Raw genomic sequence first — 14,433 nt, 5'->3', positions numbered from 1 at the left:
TTATATTTTACTTATAATGAATTATAAAACCTTTATTTTAGTTTAAAGTACCTTATGATTTCTCCCATTGGATGTGTCTTTGAACTCACTTCATACCAAGTTCATCCTTGTTCATTCCACTAATAACCAGAGGAATTAGCTAAGGTGAAATTTTCGTTGTCAGAAATTAACATAGTCCACTTTTTATTTAATTCAAGTACTGCTGAAATCCAAGCTACCAAAGCAAAGAACTACTTCAGGGTTCTTACACTTAGAATGTCGTAAGGAATATTTATTGATTAATTAATGTAATAAATTAGTAAACTTTCATTAGTATACTCATTATTTCAAATGTTTTTCAAACATACAGTCAAAATAGCATAAAATAAATGAAAAGTGTTAGTGGTTACATTTGAAATAGATCAATATACATGCAGATTTTCCAAATTAAGTCAATAATCAAAACCTATGGAAATAAGGGACTTTTACTTCAGAAATAGAAGTAACTACACTATAGAGTTTTATTTTATATTTACAAATATAAAAACATTAAAAATTTGTCTTTATTAGAAAATATCCTTCATTATCATAGCATTTAGGTTCATTATATTTTTAGCCCCCAGTTTTTTGGGAGCCAAAAAGTACAATTTATCATTTTTTAAAGCTTCAAGTCAATAATGTCAATATAATTGAAGGATAGAGTAGTTTACTATTGCAAAAAGGTCTTCATTACTGCAAACACTTTTAGCAGTTAATGTGCGTGTTTTTAATTTGAAGACAAACTTTGAAAAAGTTATATTTTTCCATGTTTAGCTTCTGCTCCAACATATAGAGAACTGTGAAGAGCTCTTTTCCCAAGCTCACAGTAAAAATAACGTGGACAAAGTTAAATTTACGACTTCACTTAAATCCATCAGATAACTGGAATTAAAATATGAGAAGTTATGGGCATTCAGGAGAGCGGGTGAGTGTACAAACCTTTATGTGTGCAGATGCATCAAAATAAAAGTGAGAAAATTTAGGTAAAATATTTGAAAAGGGTGACTGTGTTGTTTAACTTGTGCAGATTCTTCCTCTGTGAACCACATACAGGACTGACAGAAAAGATCTAAAAGACCACTAAAAACTGCATTGGTGCAGACATGGAAGAGAGAAACCTTGGGAGACCAGAAAGGCAAGATGTAATCCCTGAAGGTTTCTGTCTGTCCTAAAGCACATAGACCTCCATCTCTAGGAAGGTACCAACAGGGTTTGATGTCCCTAAGGCATTGCTCAAAATTCCTTACACATGGAAGCAAAAAGACACCAAGGAAAGGGGTCTACTACAGGGCAAAATCAGGGCTAAACTCTGAAGTAATTAAAGATCAATAGCTAGAATAGTGACAACTCTGAGAACATCTTAGGTCTGATGCCTGAGACATATTGTATGATTCATATGATTCAGATGGAGACTTAAGTAGAAAGAGAGAGATGGGGGAGGGGATTTCTGCTTACATTCTGCTTTACTCCAACCTAATAATTATAAAAAAGACAACAATGCCATAAGGACAGGAAAAGAAAAGATACTTCAAAGAGGCAAAAAACAAAGGAAGTTCTCCTGCTGAGTCCAAATGTGCATTGCTAGAGAAAACCAACCACCACCTTAAGGACAAAGTATCTGTATAGGAAATTAAAACCATGGTTCAAAACCAGATTTAAAACCTGGTTCAACTACTCGATAGATTAGCTCTTGACATAAAACTACTTTTACTATCCTACCCCAAAAACCTGGCTTTCAAGAATAACAACAAAAACATTGTCACATAAATAGAAGAAAGGAAAATCAGAAAACATAAGGCAGTCACAAGGTTAAGGTTCCCTGAGGACACACGTGGAAGCTATTATAGGGGAAATTTAAGAATAACTACTGCTAACATGTTAAAAGCTTTTCATTAGTCTTCTAGGATTGAAAAAAAACAACAAATGGGGTGGCTTAAACCACAGAAATGTTTTCTAATTATAGATTCTGAAAATGCAAGATCAGAGTTTCAGAGAGTGATTTCTTGAGATTACCGTGCAGACAGCCACCTCTTCATTTGTCCGACCATGGCACTCTGCCTATGTGCACAGGTTGCTGGCATCTCTCCATTAGGTCTCCAATCCAGACCTATTGGATTAGGGTTGTACTTTTTGAACTATTTAAACTTAGCTAGTCAAAATCTTTACCTGCAAATATATTGGGGCTAAGGCGGCTTCAATATATGAATTTTGAGGGCGTATAACTCTGTCCAAACAGTTCGTAAGGAAAGAGACAGACAACATGAAAAATCTCATACTTTCTGACTAGGAATTGAAATTAGAATAAATAATTAAATGAAAATAGTAAAAATGAAGAAAAAAACAGCAGAGATGAGGAAAAGTTTTATAGGATCATCAGTAATCCAGTATATCTGAGAAAAGAATCAGTGTAGGTAAGATAAGGAAGAACAAAACTAAGACTTAAACCAAAACTAAGGGGAATAAAAGCAAAATCAAAAATATAAAAACCAAATTCAACATCCAAAACTATGGCACAATATCAAATGTTCTGACACATGCATAATTGGAATCCCAGAAAAACAGGGAGTGAGATAGGATTTAGTTAAATAACATACTTTAAGTAATAATTTAGAGGGTCGTAGCCAAGCTGATAAGGTCAGGCCCAGCAGCCAAGCACCCACGAGAGATATGCAATGAGCTGTCAGTGCCTCTCCCATCAGTCCTGGTTTTAACACTTCTCTGGCACATTCTGTTCCTCTGCGAGTCTGCCAAACCCTTGCCCTATGACTCTGTGGCCTATTATGCAGAAAGTCTGCAAAAATCTTTACAGAGACTTCATTAGCATGTAATTAAAGTTGTGGTTTTATGCATGCACCACTTTACAAGTTGCCATTTTGGTTCAAGTTGTGTCTTATAAGGTAGTCCCTCCCGAGCCAACGCTTCCCAGGGAAAGTTTTCCTATTTTTCACAATTTCGCATTTACAGTTAAAATATCTAATCTCCTATCACCCATAAAAGAGCTCAGAGCCTGAGTGCTGGGTGCACTTGGCTGCTTGGTCAAGACACTGCCCCTGAACTTCCATAAAGTTTGTAGTTTATTTTGCATCTGTACCTTCACTTTTCACACGAATCTAGTTCTGGTAAGACTCCTATGTGTGTGTGATCCTGAATTCTCCTTTCGGTGAGACCAAGGAAACACTAGTGTCACCTGAAGCCAGTGACAATAATGCCAACAATTATTCATAATAATAACACAGTCCAAATCAAAGATCAAAGAGGTTAAAAGAATGCCAAGCATAATCTAAAAGAGAGAGAAAGACTTAGACACCATATATCAAACTCATTGCTAAAAGGAAAAGAAAGAAAAGTTATTGAAAATAGTCAGAAGAGAAAGAAAAATTATGAATGAAAGTTAAAAATCAGAGCAGTGCTTAAAATGCTATAATTTAAAATGAAGTCAACCTAGAATTCTAAACCCAGTGAAAATTGCATTCAAAAATAAAAGTAAAGACTTTATCAGATACATTTCGCTTATTCGTTGCAAGACAAAACTATTGAAAGAGTTCCTTGGGCAGAGTATAGATATCAGAAATTTGAATTTGCACAAGGGAAGAAGTGCTAGAAATAGAAAACTATGTAGGTAAAATTATATATGTTTTTAGAACTTTTAATTGCTTTCAAGGTAACTATCCAAAGCACAAAAAATAATGTTTATAATACACAGTAATCCCTACTGATCCATGGTTTTGCTCTCCACAATCCCAATTACCTCTGGTCAACCATAATCTGAAAATATTAAATTGAAAATTCCAGAACTAAATAATTCATAAATTTAAAATATTCCTTAGTCTGAATAGTGTGACCCAATCACATGCCATTCTGCCCCATCCCTCTCCAGAGACATGAAACATCCCTTGTCCCCTGCATCCACACTGTGTAGCTACCCCGCCAATCAATCACTTAGTACCTTCCTTGGTTGTCGGAAGTATTATAGTGACATTTCTGTCCTTGTGTTCAAATGGCCCTTCTTTTACTTAACAATACATGGGCAAACCAACTTTGCTGCGATGTGGCAACACTGCAGGACATCTAGGAAAAGAATAATATGCAGTGTGCTCAGCAGTACCTGTAGTTTCAGGAGTCCAGTGGTGTCCTGGAATATCTTTCGCCATGCATAAGGGGTGACTACCATATGTAAAAGTAAAGTTATAAGAACTGTGAAGGGTCTGGGATTTTATTTTAGTTAGAAGCTATCAAATCACCCCTGCTGTAATTTCATGGATGCCAGTAAACGATGAAAGAATAATGGATCAGAGATGAAAGGCAGCATGTTACTCCCAATAATAGCAATAATAGCTTCATCATTTTATGTTGATTTTTCTTAGGTTCAGTTCTTGAAAGAGACACAGAGGAGCCAGATAATTCTTGTATACACAGTGGGTTGTACTGCAGGATCAGAGCAAAGAGCTTAGGAAACCCAGATATAGTATAATCATCAATGCCAACAATCTGAGAAACACACCGAGTATTTTTCAAGACAAGACTTTAAGCAATGTACTTTGCTCAAAGGGATCCATTATGCTTTTGCTATACAACCTTCCTTAAAATAGTAATCAACAGAAGAGGGCAATCTGTGCTTGCTGAGGTTTGAATGTGATTTGGACCTTGCTGAAACTCATTTTGGAATTTAACCTTCACTGTGAGGTAGTATAAAGGCGAAAGCAAGCTGACTTATGTCTGGAAGAGGCCTTTGAGTGGTGATTAGGATTAAATAAGGTCACTGGGGATCCCCATGACTGAATACTTGTGCCTACATAAAAAGAATGAAAGAGACAAGAAGACAGCCACACACCTGCGTGCTTCTTGACTCTGCCATCTATTGCTCTTTCCTGTCTCAAGGCTGTGCTAGCAAGATGATCATTGCCAGGTGTGACTCCTTGGCCTTATATATCCTAAACTGTAATCTAGACTAAGATGTTTTCCTTAAAACGCTTCCAGTTTTGGCATTTTGTGATTAAGAATAGAAAGTGAACTAATACCATGACATTCTACCAAGATGTACGAAGATGAGAATGGCTGCAATTTTGAAATTTAATCACAAGGGTGACGGTATTGGGGAGTGGTTTTTATAAGATAATTCAGTCATGAGACAGAAGCCACATGAATGGGATAAATGAATCAGTGTTCTTTAATGATATGGAGTCCACCACTAAGAGACTAGATGTAGGCATAAAAAGAATAGACAGATGAGAGATAAATAGATAGATGACAAATATAGGTAGATAGAAGATATAGATGATATAGATAGATAGATGATAGATGATTGATATATAGATATAGATGACAGATGTAAGGAAAACTGGCTGATATAATTAATGTGATTAAGGCTGAAAATTCTCAGACAGTCCATCTTGAAGCAGGAGATCTATAATGATGGTAACTTGTTTCTGAACCAAAGAAGTCAACCAGGTCACTCTCAGTCTGAGGCTAAAGAACTGAGAACCTGGAGGGCTACTGACTTATCTTATACTCCAATATTCAGAACGCTTGGGGTTCTTTTGTTCAATGGTAAGAAAAAGAGAGTAGAAAATTGCTTTTTTGTTCTACCCAGCTCTGGACCTGGGTAATAGGTAGAGCCCAGAAGAGTGTGGAAGTGAATGCTAGAAAAAAGTCTATGTTGCTGTGAAGAGCATTCAAGGCAATTCTGGTGAGTGCTGAAAGAGGAGAGCTCTGGAGAAGTCTATGTGGTTGTAGTACAGCAGTGTAGATATGCAAAAAATCAAAGCATTCTGTCTTAGAAATGAGGATCAAAGGATTGAAAACTGGTTGAAAGACTGTTCTTATACAAAATGGCAAAAAAATGGGCTGAATATTTTTAAAAGATGTCTTAGTATTTTGTTGTAGGCACTTAATAAACAATGATCTATGATATTTGTCAGAAGAAATTTATAAGCAAAGTGTTGAGTGTGCTACATGGCTTCTCTTGAATACTTACGGTAAAATTCAAGAAGAAAGAAATGAAATTAAGGCAATTTATACTCACAAAGCAAACAGAATTTAAGATTTGGAAAATTTGTAGGGTGGGTAGGTTGTAAAGACTTAATGATGGATGTTCAGGAGAGAAGACTTCTTCGGGAATCAATCTCTGTATCTTTAAGCAATGATTGTGAAATATTATCTCTAATAGTATTTCTTGTTGTTAAATATATTTAAATGTAAATCGGATATGCCAACTTACATTTTGTTTGTATTTTCATGAAATGCTTTCTCATCTTTTTACTTTATCTCATCATTTATATTAAAATGGGGCTTCTGTGGACTATATAATCTTGGGTCTCCCTTTTGTGTGTGTATGTGTGTGTGTGCTTTAAATTTCTGTGTTCAGACCATTCACATTGGAATGCTTATTTTAATGACTGACTTCCAATATAACTTCTTGCTAGCGAGTTTCTATTATTTCCATCTTATTTTTCCCCATATTCTATCAACTCATGCAAACTGAATACTTTTGATACTGTATTCTATTTTTTATTTGATATTCTTTAATTTTACAGTTGTATTCTTTATTTTTATACTACAGTATAGAATATACCACTAATAAATCCATGTCAACATTCAAATATATTGTATAAGTCCATTTATTCTGTTATAAAATATGGCAGAAATTGATTAATTTGTTAGAAGAGAAATTTATTGCTCTCATTCTGGAAGTCTGAGTTCAAGATCAAGATGTCAGCAGCTTTGGTGTCTGATGAAGTCTACTCTTTGCTTCCAAGATGGCATCTTTTCCTGTGATGTCATTGTGGATGGAAATAAAGGAGAAAGCAAATTTCCTCCTCTCTTATAAAGTCATTAATCCTATTCATGAGGGTTCAATTCTCAGGACTTAATCCCTACAGACAGACTTTACAAGACACATGTCTTGCTTGGATTCTACCAGTTCTTTCTAGCACTGTTTTGATATTGGAGGATTCAATACATATGTCACATCTCCTTTCTTCTATTTTGTGGCTATAACCTCAGTCTTTATTTTGTGTGTGTTTCATGACAAAAACAAACCTTGAATAACTCTTGACAGTAATACCTCTCAACGATTTTTGTTTATTTGGTCTCCTGATTAACTGAAGCTGCACATTCATTGAAAGAGTAACCAAGAAGGACTGCACTCTTCTTTTTCAGGACATATTGTATCAATATGTATTACTGTTGATATTACCCTTGGTCATTTCACTAAAATACACTCTCACTAGAGTGAATTATGCTATATATTTTCAGGGAGATATTTCAACACAATTCAAGTCTTGCTTTTCTGCTTATAATTTTCTTCAAAAATATTAAGCATCTAGAAGTAGCTTTTTCCTGCAGTAAATTGTATCACAAGAAACTTAACCCTAATATTTACAGAATATGTATTTCTTTGTTCAGTCACAGGATACAAAAATAATAGTTTCATAATTTCTAAATCATGCACCTTTGAGAAATAAATTTACAATGTAGGTCATTTTAGTATTATTATTGAGAGTTTGGTGGGGGTTTTTTCTTCCTTTCTTTTCTTATTTATGTATTTATTTATGTATTTTTGGCTATGTCATGTCATTTACTATGAGCAATCACATCTAATAATTAGCTGACTTTTTTCTGATTATAAACTCTATTAAGTGAAGCTACAGTATTCATATCAGGCTCTAGTATTACTTAATATATATTTTAGTTAAAGATATTTTTAGTTATTATATTGTCACATTATTCATTATAAGATAGATGTGTTCACAGATCACTGGCAAGAATAAACTGTTAATGTGAAAATAAATCATCAAACTTTGTATGAAGGAAAGAAATACAGAATAAATAAGCCTGGTTTTACATGGTTCATTGTTTAGTAGAAAAAAGTGACTTGAAGAGAGACCTAAGTCTGCAAGTAAGTAATGTGACCAACACACCAAGCCCCCATTGCAGTTTTCAGCTGTGTTTTTCCTTATAAAGTACACTTTTATTTAGGCTTTTCAAAATATTTATTGTTGCAGAAATTTATTAAATATTTCCTTTAGATAGATATGGAGGCTTTGTAGGTAATCCCTGCTCTTCAATAATTGAACCAAGCTGAGTTCAAACCCAGTATCACCAAAACAAAAAATGTACATAAATAATTAATAAAAACTGAAAAAAAGGAAGTTGGACCAAATATAAACAAAACATTTGATATACAATACCAAGACAGTAAAGTTAAGGAAACTAGTCACAGGCCCAGCAAGTAAAGAGAGAGATGAATGTGGTGTGGGTAAAGTCATGGTTATTTTTATTCTTTCTTGAAATACTGTATTGACTTTAAACGTCGTTAAAAATCTACTAATGTAAGCAGGTTTAAACATTGCACACTGCAAAACAGCATTCATATGGACTTGTTTGTTAGGTCTTCCCTTTGTAAATCACACCCAGCATGAATGAGAGTGTTGCATTTATGAGAATTAGAGATGTTTTAAAAAGCCTCGAGAAAGTTGAGACACTAAAAATATTTGCTGAGGAATAGGTGTGGGTGACACAAGTGTAAAAGGTCAGAAATAAAAATCCCCAAAATATTTAGGAAGATACTGCATTTAGATATCTTTACAAGTGTCTCTGAATTCTCTACCTTAAAAGAACTGCAAATGTAAAATACAAAAGGTACACTGTGTGCTTTAGAAAAGAAAGGTGATAGGTGGCTAACCTCAAAATAGTGAGGAAAAACTTATCCTTACAGCAAAATGTGACATATTAAGTATTTTGTAAAACAGAGTTAAAAATGTTATATAATTTTACTTTTCCAATTATCACCCAAATCCTAATCTAGTGAATAAGTTTCTGCCCTTTCTATCTCATTCTCACCCACAAGAGACAATGGTATTTATTCTTCATATAATTTCATATAATTCTTTGTACTATTATCAAATGTTTGGTTTTGACTTGTCTTTAGTGTAACTTTTCAGAGCTCTTTCATGTACCTTATTCTATGAATTACCTTGTTCTTTTGGTGATTGCTGTGTATTCTTTTATTACAATTGTTCTGTTATACTTACTTTTATTGTATTTAATGGAAATCATTGTTTTTTTTCTTGTTTTGATTTCTTTCTTTTTCATCTTTGGCTCTCCTCCAGGGCCATTTTTTCTATATATTTATCTAAATCTTTCTATTTTACGTTTCTGCAAAGATTTTGTGATTTGTACTTTATCATTCTTATATAAGAAGAAAAAAAAATTTAAATATGACTGGGAGATCTGTGGACATGTGCAGAATTTATTAAATAGCAACTTCTCCTTAGGATAAATAAAGAAGACATCAACCACTGTGCTAGGGATGCACTAAATTCCACAGGAGAAAGGGTCAATGCTCACTCTAGAAGCCTCAACTGCCACAATATTTCCATCTTTTCCATTGTCATATTGCCTTGTTTTTAACTTTGTCAAGTATTTATTTGTTTGTTTTTGTGTTTGTTTTTGACAAAGCAGATTCTGGTGTTCAGTGAACTGGATAAGACATAGTTAGGAGGAGAGGCATCTGGTTCACTGCATATGCTTTCAATGCATATGGATCTCACCATCTGTCATTGTCCACCCCCAGGTGCTCTCTACAGCACCTAACTCCTTATTTTGATGCTTTCATCTTTGTCATATCCTCTGTTGCTCTATTCTACTTCTTTTGCCTTAAATTTAAAGGAATTGCATTAACCGTATGAATACATTTATCCTTTCTGCTTCTTTAATAAAATTTTTCAAGTACCTGTATTTCCACATTCTTTAAAAGTACCAAGTCACATAATTCCAACTTCCGTTTCTCTACTACATAAATATGTTCCATTTGTTAAGTTACAGAGGAAAAGTTGTGAGTGATTTTGCTTAAATTTGGAAATCATGCTTCCTGTATGTGAGAAGGATGGCTTTGCCTCAAGACTACTCCAAGGTGCTCAGTTTGTCTTGCTTGACTGTGAGCATTTCCAGCAAGCCTCAACACCAGGTAGTGCTCAGTTATGTTCACAGTGTCAGAAATAAATGGAGCCAGACATTAGAGTGGTGAAAACAGATTTCATTCAATAGCTACAGATATTCAGAAAAAGAAATGAGTTCCATTCTCATTTGGGCAGTGACTAGGAATTTTAAAGGCAAACGGGAAATAAATAGGAAGAAGGAGCAGAACTCAAGCAGAGGTGGAGCAGAGAGAATCTGCGTGGGGCTGGCAGGTGAGCACGTGGGAAGGGAAGCTGTCCATGCTACCCGGGAACTGTAGAAGTTGGAACTGTATGGTTCCACAGAGACGGTGCAACAGAGGCCTGTTCTTCCTGTGTTTGTCAGCTTTCTATAGTGTAAAAATATACCTGATACAGACAACTTATAAGGAGGAAAGTTTTAGTTTGGCTCGCAATTTCAGATGTTTTAGTCCATGATAGCTTGGTCCTGCTGCCTTTGGGCCTGTGGTGAGTCAATACCTCGTGATGAGAGTGTAGGATAGATCCAGCTGTTTACCTCTTGGTGGGAAGGGGGCAAAAGAGAGTGAGGAAAGGGCCAGAGTCCCAAACTCCCTTTCAAGGGCACCCCATGATGACTTAATTCCCTTCCATTAGGCTCTCTGGAGTCTCATGAAGATTTCACTGCCTCCGTAAAATGTCACAGACTGGTGACCAAGCCTTTACCTTAGGGGCCTTCGGAGGTGTTTAAGATCTAAACCACAACCTTCCAGGAGATGACATCATTGAGATTAGGAGCTGTGGGAGAGGCAGGAATCAAAATCGTAACACCTTGTGAGCAAATGCTTTATGAAAGGGAAGACAGCATTCTGTCCTTAGGCGTTGACCAGAATAATCAATACGTTCATGTTACAGCCTTGATGTTTTCAGGTAAATGCTCCCAGAGTTCAGGGAAATGGGCCTTGGAAGGGAGATGCCTTGGTATGATTGGCTAAGGCTCTTAGTTCAGGAATTTTACTGGTATATTTTTGTGAAAAATGTTCTTTGCAGTTCTTAGATACTCTAAAATAGCTTAAAATCCACTGTACTGTAAGGAAAAAAACCCTTCAGGTGAACTAGTTAAATGACATTACTTGTTGCTGTTCCAGTGCTAGAGATTTGAGGAATGTCTGTCCTCACCCTACTTAGACAGGCAATCAGATAGAAAAATGGTTTTTTTTTTTGTTTGATTTTTTTTTGTTGTTAGTGGGCCTATGGTTTGAACTCAAGGCCTCATTCTTGCTAGTCAGACATTCTGCCACTTGACCACTCTGACAGCTCAAGATACAGAAATGTAATGGAACACTAAAGAAAAAAACTTACTTGCTTTTTCAAACTTGAAAAATGTTGAATATCATGAAATTGTTACAAAATCATCTTTTTGCAGCTCAAATATGAAGGCATGTAGTATGTTTTATTCTTCACTTTGTTCTTACTCATTTCAGCATGGTTGACTAGTTTGCATTTGTAAAATCCACTCATATTGCACACTATTCAAGCATCATGACATTACTTCTGTTTCATCTTCGCAAAATCATATGTGTTGAAATTATCATAATTACCTTTATGTGATGTAATGTGCCTAACAAAAATCTAGTAGTAAAATAAGCATTCAGTGCATATTATGGCTGGTTGTTGCAATTATTATTTGACTCATTTCCATGTCTCTTTAGAGACTATTCTGCATATGTTTAATTTCTTCTTGTTCTTTTACTCATAATCACTTTCCAATAAAGTTGTTTCATGGTCAACTACCTATGCTGGTTATCATTTGAACATCTTCATCCCCAAACTCCGTTCCATTCCACTCTGATAAACCCAAACACATAAAATTAACTCTCAATGTACAAAGTATTCATAAATACAAAATTCAGTACAAGTGCAACGAGCTTTCTGAAATCCTGATTGATTTCTCTCCCCCTACCTCGCTTTTCCATTGCATTGATTTTTTTCCAGAAATACAAAACCGTTTGCATTTCCTCTTAACTACAAATTTTTTATCAGCTCTTATGCCTGACTAAAAAAAAAAAAAAGGTCTTTCCTTATTTCACCAGAAAAAAAAGTATTCTTTTTTCTTTTTATTCCCCTGTATACCCATTTCAGTACAGACACAATTCTATACTAATTACAAAATTTGGAATTTAGGTAGTTATCAAATCTATCTACTTAGCAAGTATCAACTTGTTTCTATCTGATGTTCAAGAGCCAGAATGCAAATTATACTTTAAAAAATATTTCTTAAGAAGTGGAACAAAAATATGGAGCTAGTCATTACCAATGATAAAATGATACACTTCATAGACAGCATCACAGAAGAACTGTATTTGCATATCTACCTTCTGACATTATAATTACGTGTAATTGTGGTGTGGTATTAGATGTTAAAAGTGGGACATGAATATATCTTTATTGGAGGTTATTAAGCCTCATTATGCAGAGCTCACACAATCTCAATCCATTTTTCACTTTTCCATAGCCATGCTGGCTTTATGCCAGGTTATCCACTACATTTCCAAACTTTCTCAGCACTACTGTTACCAGAGTGAAATATTCCTGGCCAATCTGTTAAACGCTGAAGTTTGCTAGGGAAGTTTGGCTTTTCATCACTTCTGGAATATTGCTTTCTTCTGCCTAAGTGGCGTACAGAAAAAAAAAAAAAAGAAAAGGAGAAGATAAAGTGTCTTTGTGAACACTTTACAGCTAGGAGACACCTAGAAAAAGTTCTGTAACTGAAGGTGAGACACCTGGGGCACTTAAGACACAAGGGAGTCATGTACAAGGTGTGGAACACTTACCTTATCACTTGGGAAGTGGAAACAAAATTTACTTTTGGTCAAATCACTTTGATGGTGATTACACATGTAGCTGAATGAAATCTCTAAAGGGTTCAAAATAATACAAACTGAATTAATCCACTATAGCAAAATTTCAGAATAATTTGGATAGAGTCAAAATGAGGACTATAATTTTCATAGAGAATAGCATAAGGATTAAATTTAAAAATCAAGCAAATTCTAACCAAATTATAGAAAAATGAAGTATATGTTCCATGTTTTAATGATATGTAGCATATCACAAATCAAATTAAATTCTAAAGTCTTACTTCAGTAAAGATTAAATTTAAGATTTGCCAAGTCATGTTGGAAAAATTTTCTCTTGGTGAACTAGTTGAAGAGTTCACTGATCGACAGGAGAGTATGTCTGACTTGGCACAATTCTTTTCCAAATGCATGCTAAATATGCTTGGTTCAGAAGTTTCAAGTATAGAAAACATACCTTTCTGTCTCATTATCATAGAAGGAATATTCAAAATAATTTATAAAATTGCATAAAGTTTTGTGTATAACTATATAAATGCATAATATATGTTTTCATGTCTATTGACATTCTTAAATAATGACATATACCTTCTTTAAGTATTTTCTGTTTCAAAATGGATTCCTCCCTTTAAAGTTTTTATAGATTTCTAGCTACACATACCAAAATTCAGTATTCTGTTCTTATTTTCTTCTTCTCGTCATGTTCAAATAACTGATATGTTCCTTAGGACCTTTTCATCTCCTCATGACATATTACCATTCTGAGAGTTTTCTCTCATAAGAAAACAGCTTTAGTGTAAGAAAATTTATATTCACATCTATACATTAAGTTAATCCATATGCAGATAAATTTTGTGTGTTACTTTACTATACTTGCTTGTTGCCTAGTTACTCCCTTAAAACAAGGCTCACATGCCTTTCTCCTATTCTTTAAATACAAATTTGCTCCAAATTAAAAAACACACACAAAAGTAAATTTTAGATTGTAGAGAAAAAGAAACAGACATCTCGAGGATAAGCAGATGCTAGCCTCAGAACCACCTGTTTTCTGATAAAAGGATAATCCCCAAGGGTGCAGAGCACCGTGGGATTAACCCTGGGGCTTAAACAGAATTGGTCGTTTTCTACTTCTGTGATGACACATTGCTACATCCTTGCATACGGATGAAGCACCCATTTATTATCTCAGTTCTGTAGGTCAAGTCCATGTAAAGTATGACATACTTGTGTCCTCTGCTGGAATCCAGCTGTTAGCATGGCGAGGATCTTTTCAGGAGGCTCTGAGCCCCTGCCCAAGTCACCTCTCTGTGGGATGAATTCAGGTTCTTCTTTGCTTGTAGGAATGAGGCCCAGCTCCATGCCTTCTGTCAATGGTGTTTCCTTCACCACCACTACACTGCTCCTACACTGCTGGTTCCTTCTCACGCTTACCTTGGGGCCCCTGTCCAACAACAGCAGCTCAGTCCTTCTCATCCTTCCAACCCTTCCGACTTTTTCTGCTCTGCTTTTAAATGCACATGTGATTACGTTGGAATCTTTCCAATAAACCAGGAAAATCTCCTTTACTATATCTTTTAAATCCCTTTCAAAGTGCAATAATCACAGTTTTCAAGGATTAAAACTTGGACATTTCTCTGACACCA

Source organism: Castor canadensis, chromosome 9 (assembly GCF_047511655.1).
Source record: "Castor canadensis chromosome 9, mCasCan1.hap1v2, whole genome shotgun sequence".
Classification (NCBI taxonomy): Eukaryota; Metazoa; Chordata; class Mammalia; order Rodentia; family Castoridae; genus Castor; species Castor canadensis.
Note: the sequence above shows the minus strand (reverse complement) of the source record.